Source organism: Montipora capricornis, chromosome 8, assembly GCF_036669925.1.
Source record: "Montipora capricornis isolate CH-2021 chromosome 8, ASM3666992v2, whole genome shotgun sequence".
NCBI classification, from domain to species: Eukaryota; Metazoa; Cnidaria; class Anthozoa; order Scleractinia; family Acroporidae; genus Montipora; species Montipora capricornis.
The window spans coordinates 17054770-17064769 of record NC_090890.1 but is presented as its reverse complement, the minus strand read 5'-3'; the positions used below and the strand labels follow the sequence as shown (position 1 = coordinate 17064769).

The 10000-nt window shown below is 39.5% G+C and overlaps 1 protein-coding gene and 1 pseudogene across 2 annotated transcripts in view; one reads left to right on the top strand and one right to left on the bottom strand.

Annotated features, from left to right (window-relative positions):
- LOC138013766 (uncharacterized) overlaps positions 1–794 on the top strand; it is a 15737-nt pseudogene extending 14943 nt beyond the window's left edge.
- LOC138060599 (adipokinetic hormone/corazonin-related peptide receptor variant I-like) overlaps positions 1–10000 on the bottom strand; it is a 198838-nt gene that overhangs the window by 50181 nt on the left and 138657 nt on the right. The gene's annotated exons all lie outside the window — the stretch shown is intronic.

Below are 10000 nucleotides of genomic sequence, written 5' to 3'. Positions count from 1 at the left end.
TTGTCTTCTAAATCAAAAAATCTTAGTTCTAGTTCTTCGTAACGTTTCTCTGATAGTAGGAACTGACTCTTAAGATCTTTCACTTCTAATTTCAGACTTTTGTTTTCACCGGATAGGTTTTCCACTTCGTTTTGTGTGAATTCAAGGCTTGTCTTTAACTGATTATTACTTTCTTTTACAGCTTCTACGTCATGAACTAATTTTTCTGTATTCGCTTTTACCTCTGTTAATAGTTTCCACACATCAGCGAGTGAAGGGTTTTCTTCGTCACGCTCGACAGTCGCCATTTTTGCCCCGTTTCTTTGGGTGAAACGAATTTTCCTCTATACTTGACGTACTACTTTTCGTCGATCTTTTCCTTCTTCCAGATCTTACCATATTCCAACGTATTCCATATTTTTCATCTCATTTGCCTCTATCGGTAGCGAAACCTACAAGTACATGTCTGCCTCCGACGGTAACTCGACCCAATCCCCATACTATGCAGGTTTCGGCAAACACGAGCATGAAGCACTCTAACTCCTCATTAACCGTCTCAACAGCGCTTTTAGACCGCGGGGCTTGACCATCGCCGTATCAAGTATCAAGTAACCGACCCGGACATGTACTTGTTTGTCGAAGAGGACATCCGTGGTGGTATTTCAATGATCAGCAATCGTTACGGCAACGCAAAGAACAAATATGTACCTTGTTATGACTTGACTCGGGACAAGAACTATATCATGTACTTAGACGCCAACAATTTGTATGGATGGGCCATGGATCAACCTCTCCCAACGCACTACTTTTTCTGATTGACGGAGCAAGAAATCGAGGAGCTGAATGTGATGGCCATGCTTAGTGTGAAGATGGGTACATTGTTGAAGTAGATTTAGAATACCCGACTGAACTCCACGAACTGCACTCGGATTATCCTTTAGCAGCAGAAAAGATGAAAGTAACCCTAAGCATGCTGTCTCCCTACTGTCAGCAGTTGGTTCAAGACCTGAAGCTGGGTGCGCCCGTACCTAAACTGGTCCCAAATTACATTCTTCATTATCGCAACCTGAACCTGTACTTAGACCTTGGCATGAAGCTAACAAAGATTCATCAGACACTTAGTTTTGTACAGAGTACGTGGTTAAAGAGTTACATTGGCTTCAAAACCGAAAAAAGAAATCAAGCGTTCAATGAATTTGAAAAAGATTTCTGTAAACTTATGAACACTGCGGTATTTGGCAACACGATGGAAAACTTGCGGAAGCGGGTGGCTGTTACCTGTTGACTAACCAATAAAAACTAAAAAAAAAAATAAAGGCTTTATTATTTGATTTTGGCTTAACAGAATTACATCAAATTTACAATAATTTTAAAATGTACAATATTACAATTAAAATCTTAAATAAGGATAAAAATAATATTTATAATTAATTAAATCAATAGAATAAAATAAAATAAAAATAAAATATAGACTATGCTTTATATGATTTGTTTCCTAACAATCTAGCCCCACGCTGTATGAAAGAGTTCATGTTCCTATTCGTTCGTGGAATGGAAACTCGCACCCGTTGAGCCCTAAGGGAATACGATTGGGGTCTTGAAATTAGAAATTTACAGCAAGAATGAAGACCTTCTGAATCTAAGATTTCCTTAAAAGCGTGGGCTGTGACTGTCCCTTCTTACATCCAGGGGCTCCACAGTCTCTCTGGCTAGACCTAAGATGTCTAAAGAGCGATTTTGAATACGCTGTAGATCTGCAGCCAGATAGTTTGGGATGCCTCCACAGATGGGTGATGGGGATTCCAGAAGTGGACGAATTTCTGTTGTATACGTAGTGCGGCCCAGTGGGCCAGCGGCCCAGTGGTTAGGACGCTTGCCTTGAGATCCGGAGTTCACGGGTTCAAGACCCGTTTTGACCACTCATTGAATTTCACACTGGTGGTCCCTCTCGGCCGCACTTGTTTGCCTCCGACCAGTTGGGATTCTTAATAGTTGTTGTTGTTGTGTTCTGCCGTTTCGTTCATTGTATTTCATTGGCCCTGAAAAGCCCCCATGGGGAGTGGTCAATTAAGTATTCAATATATAGATTTCGCCAAGCCTAAAAGCGGAGCTCCCTGGTTATTTATTATTACTCCCTGTAGGGTTTGTGAAAATAAAAGGTTTCGAATTGTCTGCGTTTTGATGTTTCCGATTGCTGCTTTAATAATTAAATCATTTTCTCTGCATTCTTCTATAGAAAATTCATTGCCTAACTAGTGAATTCCGCGGTAAACCGATATCGCATGAATCACGAAGCGATGAGTGCGACATCGGTTTTTCCAGAGAAATTTACTTTGCAATTCACCAGTTTACCAATAATTTGTCTTAATTTCACGATTAATCTCATTTTTAATACGTTTATATGAGGTCCAATTTACATCTGTTGGAAACCTCCAGGTGAAGATTTTGAGTTTGTCCCTTTGGAACAATAGTGCCTTTAGCCCAGGGGTATCCAGGGACAAGATATACCTCTCACTCCCCTCTTTTTTAGCGGTGCATGATAGTCAGCAACACTCAGGAACATATTTTGCCAAATATCCCAGGTAACATCAGGATTGTCCTCAAATTCAACCAGATGCCAATAAATCATGATATTATCAGAATATTTAATTTAAAAGTTGGAATTTCTTCTTCCTCCGTGTGATATAGTGATAAATCATGATATTTTCAGAATATTTAATTGTTTGTGGAGGATCTTGCTCTTATCATGATATGTCAAACAATCACTTTCAGCGTCTGTTCTTCTTTGTTACATGATTAAGTCACTTGACTGAGATTTGAGAATGAGAGTGATGCATGATATCATAGCTTGCTATTCTGAAATATACTTTTCCAAACTATTCTGAAGATTTGATAGTGATATTTTGTTATCTCAATTTACCACTTTTTCAAGTTAATGATTATGATAGTGACAATTACAGAGTTTTCAAGAGATAATTATTGAGAAACTATCATGATAATCTCGTATGATAATGATAGTTTGATATCTGACATGCACAAAAAGGTGAAAATGATTTCTCGATATTGTCATTCTGTTATCACCAATATATCAATAAAATATAAAATAGAAATTCTCAAAGTAATTATATCCTATCAAGATATTTTGATAAACTGCTACACTGCACCTTAGTGCCACTTCACCGGGCTCTGTACAATTCTTGCCTCAGATTTTCTGATTTCTTAGATAACATCTTCAAGATTAATTGCATTCTTGTCGCTTTCACGCGCCGTAACTTCCACAGCCTCATTTGCATTAAACTCAAATGCAAATTTCAAGTGGAAATCGTCCATACCTTTTTGTAAATCGTCCATACGTTTTTGTAAATTCAATATTTTAATTCCATTTTCTTCATAGTTTCCATATGCTCCATCCATATGACTCGGAGTAATTTGTAAAGATTCGGCGTCCGCGCTCACGCTGTTGATTCAGTCGAGTTTTCGCTCGACAGTTGCAACACAACTGGGCGGTTTTCGCTCGCCCAGCATCAAATCTCTCTATAAAGCACCACATGCTTGTTGGATCCCTGGATTTGAAGAGTCGATGTTTTGTTGTACCAACTGATTGTAACTATTCAGGCTTTTGAAAACATGTTGGCCTCCAATGTACTTCTCCCACGAACCCCTAGTTTAAGTTATATTCCCACAAATTTTCTAAAAAGAACCAGTGAAGTACAATCATAGATCATTTCCACTGTCTTTTTGTTTCATCAAAGTTTAAAATGCTTTTAGGAACGTCAGCTGACAGGAAAGACTATTTGTTTGTATTAGAACGAGTTGTTACGTCAGAGCTCTCAAATTCACGTTCGTCCACCATGCTTGTCAATCAACGTTTGTGCTATTACGAAAACCACCGATCTGTGGAATCGCCCAAATTATCGAGCCAGTGCCCCGTCCACTTTCGTTAAATATTTTGATAACATTATTTTCTCTCTGTTTTCTTTGCCAATCGTAGAAAAACTTCCCACGAAGAAATCTGTTTTGAAGTCTACCCCTTTTCCGATAATGTCTAGTATAATCTTCATTTTCAAGTCTTCTCTGAGAGCCTTTCCATGATTCTAGAGCCTTCCACAAGCGCTCAGTTCTGCCGTTACCTCTTAAGACACATTAATCCCCGCCCATTCCACATATCGGTGGTTTTCGTAGTATGATGTCAAGCCAGACGATCTGTACCGCGATCTCCTACAAGACCTGGACTACATATCCAAGGGAGTATTTTCTTTACAGTGCTAGGAACAAAGATGAGACTCGTACATCTGATTCATTCGCGCAATCTGTCAACATTCTTGTCGACATTCCTGGGAATGCCTTTCACTGTTTGCTTTTTCACTCGTTTGTTGTCTTCAGTAAATAGGATGGAGTAAATTTTGGGTCGAAAGCCGGCAAATTCATCTATGAGCACTGTACAGAAAATACTCCCTTGGATATTCTGACGTGTAAACGTTGTCCAGGTCTTGTAGGAAATCGCGGTACAGATCGTCTGGCTAGACATCATAGCACAAACTGGCAAGTGCCTGTGAACAGCAATTTCGACTGCGGGCCGTACTTTGAGACCACGAAGTTGTAGTGAAAATCGTACATGAGCATTTTCGAGAGGTCTAGAATCGTGAAGCCGACGTAGATCACGCCGGGGCGGTTCAGGTGCAATTTCGTCTTCTTCATACTGACAGCGGCCAAGTCTTCACAGAAGATACGGAAGGAATCAAAGGACGGTGAGGCAGTCACTTTCGTGAGTTTGTTCTGGTTAGTCGCATTTTAAAGTTAAACAAACCAGCAAACAGATCAGTTATTTCTGTCCAAAAAGAGTACAGATGATTGTTATCTAATTTCAGCCGAGAATAAAAATTCGAGCTCATTCCTGAACAAAGAAAAAAAAGAGTAAACCACTTTTCAGAAATATGCATCCACTTGAAATAACTCATCCGTAGAAATAACAAATAGTTTAGTGTCCAAGAATTTGTGGAGTAACTTCTTCCACCAAGTTTTAGCTATTACTGGTGTACTGCTTTGTCGTTCTCTTTCTCTCTCCTTTCTTTCTGTTCTTCTGTCATAGGCCGTCCAGGCGTGTTGCAACCTTAAAAATCTTGAGATAAGACGTCTGCCAAAAATTGCAATTCAGCGCAAAAAGCATCACTAAACAAATTAAAAATAAACACTCAGCTTCAAGTTTATATCCCTGCAATGCTTGACTTGACTAACTACGTAGCCACCAGTGTCCTGAACACAGCTATATCATGTCAAACCTGGATTGAAACCAGCGAAAAATGCAAGAAAAAATATTTTCCAAACCGTACCTGAACACGAAAAGCGTCGACTGACAAAAGCTTGTGTTGACGTAGCATTGCCGTGTAGCCGCGTCGAGCCACAGAAAGAGCGCGAAAAATGAAGCTTTGTTTATGCTCAGGTGTGAGTGTCTGACCTGGCATGAGCCTGCGAGCCAATCAACATCCAGTCGATGGTCAGTGGCCAACTTAAAAAAAAACCAGCTGACCCCGATAAGGTCCAACTTGAGCCCGCAATATGGTCACGTGATACTGGTCCATTGGATACTTTGCTTTGACAGGTGTCAATTGACCAGAACATTGATGTCCAATATCAAAGATGTATGCTGTAAACTAACTGTCAACTGGAGTATTGCCTCCTCGATGAGCTCTAAGCTTGAGCCCGTGGTATGGTCACGTGATACTGGTCACATTGGCATATATGGGGGGTGGATGGACGTACGGTCGTACGGTGACCAAATTTTCTTGAATCGATGGGTTACCATAGTTTCTTACATGTAACTATGGTGCCCCGCGCGCGCTCCCTTGGCCTTTGGCTATGATGATCTTCATCAAATTGATAACATAAAGCATTTAAAGTATTTATGTCCAATTTCATTAAAAGTAATTCATTCTTGACTGTATAAGGTACTACTAGTTAAAAGCCATTTTGCAGCCTGCAAAATTATATGTGGCCGTACATTCAGTGACCGTGCTGAGCTTTTATTTTGCAATCTCCTCTTTAGGTTCACCGCATTCACGTGGTAAACTTGGTAACATACTTACTGTAGTATTAACTTCTGCTGATACATTAACAACATTGCCATGAAGTTTAAGTTTAAGTTGTCCTCCTCCTAGGGCTTGTATAAGTGAAATGCTTCAAAACTCTGCAATATGTGATTCTGTATTGTGCATTCTCAAATTAAATTTGTCTGCAACTGCTTGTGTAATTACAATGTAGGGCATCACACCATATTCCTTGTCTTGACATTTTGATTAGATATTCTACCCGGGAATTACTGATATTGGCAGGAGGGAGGGTCCGAGTTCAGAATAGGAAGTTCATGAAAGTGCATACTAGGCTACAGGTGTGTGTCATTGACCCGACACAGGGTGTCTGGAAAACCCGAATAGCGAATAGCGAACAGTCGCGAATACCGAACAGCGAATAGTCACGAATAGTACGAATACACGAATAGTACGAATAGTGCGAATAGTGGCGAATAGTGGCGAATAGTCGCGAATAGTGACGAATAGTGGCAAATAAGGGTGGAGGGTGGGGGGGGGGGGGTTTGTGACGAAATGACGAAAATTTGGTACCCAGTACTTCCTGGTCAGCCGCGCAGCAACGTTGGATGGGATTTTCCCGCTAAAAAGGCAGAGATGTGTCGGCGAAGGAGAGCTTGACCCGTGATAATAAAAGGTAATAAATGCACTGAAATCCTGTTGCTTATTTGTATAATTAATAAACGGAACGGTTCTCAGAGTAGCTCGTTTGTCTCTTTAATCACAAACCATTTGCCTCACATTTTGATTTTATTCCTTTTTACAGAGCGTGTCTCGCCGGATCGGACAGCACATATGAGGATGATGAAATTTATTTTCGGGCGCCACTGTGCGAGGAGATGATCATGAGCTTGATGTATTAATGAAAGTGATTTATATTTTTGCATTTTGACGTTTGTTCTTCTTTACAGTGTTTGTAAAAGCATGCACGAAACTCTCTTTCGACGACAGGTGAGCATATAATTTGCTTTGATTACGAGATTGTTCAGCATAAGGCGGTGACTATTCGCGACTATTCGTCACTATTTGCGACTACTCGTCACCATTCGCCACTATTCGTCACTATTCGCCACTATTCGTACTATTCGCTATTCGCGACTATTCGCTGTTCGCGACTATTCGCTATTCGCTATTCGGGTTTTCCAGACGTCATTTCAACTGTTAAATATTGATGGTTCGCCATATCAATCCCTTCAAAGTTCATCAGGCGGCAGCGCGGAAGCAGCTGAAAACTAATTAAAAGTCATTGAATTGCCGGTTTCGACTTCGAATTTTCAATCTCTCCGGAGAAAAAAAGAATTTAGTTATTTTTACGGATTGGGAGGTAAGTTCAATATTTGGTTCTAGTTTATTTTCTCTGTTAAAATTACTAGAATATTCCAAGGGCACAGCTATTGTTTCTGCAAACAGTATTCCACAATAGCCTAGATTCGACTTATTTGACATAAGAACAGAGTTGAGGTTCGTGAGAATAATCCATCGTTTCCAACGAACGAAAATTCAAAGAGGCATTAATTCAAGTTTTCTGAATTGAACCTGGAATCTGTTCCTTTGTGTTTAAACAATTTGAAACTAGCCTGTTGCCTTTGGTTGGTTCCATGGAAACCTGATGACAACATCAACACTATTACTTATCGACACTGTAAACTGATAATTGCTTTTCCTGCAAATTAATAACTACAAAGCTACTGGTAACAATGGTCGGGCAGGCCGGGCAAAAGTAATGACCCAACTTGCCAAAAGGGAACTAAATGAAATTAGACTTACAAGAAACTGAAGTCCACCAAGGAGTTAGGCAAGTCAGCCAACTATGTCTTGGGGTGAATGTGAACAAAATTAAAATTTTAGAATCCAACCTAAGGCACATGATCTGCAGGAAAACTAAAAGTCCAGCCCCAGTTGTTCAAAAGATGGATAGCGCTCTCTGCCGGATAAATCTCCGTCCAGTGAATACGTCATAATTGCGCTGTCCAATGGATAGTGATTTATAAAGTGAATAGTTTTATCCACCTTTTGAACAACAGGGGCCAGACATCAACTTTAGTACACATGTGGTGTGTGTTGACTACTCTGGATTTGCTGTTCTTCATTCAAGTCAATGATGTAATATAATTTCCTCTCTGTTAGAGGAAGAACATCAAGGATGGCGGGGAATCCTGCCATGATCAGGTTATTTACAAGGGCACCCAACGATAATCTTCGGTAAAATATATGTTCAGGAGAGTCAAACTATTCTAATAATTTTGGTTCTACATTGCCGAACAGCTATAGATTTTTTTACTATAACATCAAGATATCTGAACAGATCAAATTATTCTAGGGGACAAAAACATCTCTTTAGACAGTCTTTATACATTACAAGGAGCCTAGAAATGGCTCTGAAACTCTTTTGGTTTAATTTGCTGGTTGGGTGCCCTTGTCTTTAGGGTAGGCCAGAAATGGTAAGCATGATAGTAGAGGATGCTAAATATAAGGAACTACCAGAGTTTGATTTGTGCAAAGATTCAACAAGATGCTGTAATAAACTAAAAGACACGTGACCATAACAGTGGAAAGAAAACTCATAGATGCAGGACTAGCAAGCAAGTCTTATAAAGAGGTTCAAGTAAATGCAAAACTATTATTTTAAAACATCAGCAGGAACAAAATAATTATCCCCATTGAATAATTTATTGTTTCATTGTGCTTCACAATTTGCTATGGAAAGGTTTTGCCAGGCTTGCCAGTTCAATAGGATGACGAGTGTAAGTACAGCACAAGTAAGAGTTGAATAAAATAAATTGGACAGGCTTGTGTGGAGAGCATTTCTCATTTTAACTGCTCAGTAAAGACAAACATAACATAAGAAATAGTCCCCTCTGTAGTACACATAAATTTGACAAATTTGTTTGGATGCACACCTGCCCAACTTGAATGGTGTGATTTTTTAAAAAATATAATTTGTTGAGTCCGTGAAGGAATGTTAAGTCTATGAGGTAGTCTTGTAATCTGAAATGAATGCACGTTATGACATTACTGAATGGACAGAACAGCACTGCGAGATGCATAATGAAATGATAGTGTTCTCAGAAACAGCAAGTGATTTTCAGAAATACTAAATCACACAGCAAGATTGCTGACACAAAGTTTAAAAGCAATACAATATATTTGTATTCATAATGAGCCATGAGTCAATGAGTAAATGAGTAAGTGCAGTTACCCTAACCCATAAAATGAAAGCTACAATTTCAGAGAGTGCTTAGGCCTAATCACTGAAATGAGGGCTTAGGCTTGATCACTAAATTATTGCTATATTGACTGTGAGTCTCATTGACTCATGACTCATTGACTCATTGACCATTTGACTCATAAATCATGGCACCTCATCCGAATACAACAACCACACACTTAAAATTTTAGAAAGTCCATCAACTTAAAAGCAAAACCAAAGAGATTATTTTACACAAGGCTTGTCAGAAAAAAAGATTGAAGACAGTAAAAAAAACACACAAAGAAGCAAACAAAGTGATTCACCGACGAGAAATCTGAAGAGAAATCAAGAAAACAGCGACCAGCTCACACTCAAGAGCTTCTGCCTGAGAGACCGGGGCAGACTTGGAAATGAAGGTCGGCCGATTTCGCTTAAAATTGGTACACAAAGTACTTATGTCGACTTATGTAATATGCCAAAGTTTCAGCTTCAACGACTTTTTTTTAGCCGAGTTCTGGATATCAGCCCCTCAGGGGTCCCCAGAGGCTGATTTTCACTGCATTTTTGGCCACTTTTAAATCTCTCGTTTAGCAACATGAAATTAATTTAAGGCAAAAACAAAACCATCTTTGTAAAGCCCTATCCTTAGGCTTTTATGGGTGAGAACATTAGCTCATGGAAATTTTTCGCTAGCCTGTGGCTCTTATCACAACTTGGTCATATTTGAAGCATATGGGAAGCAACCGGA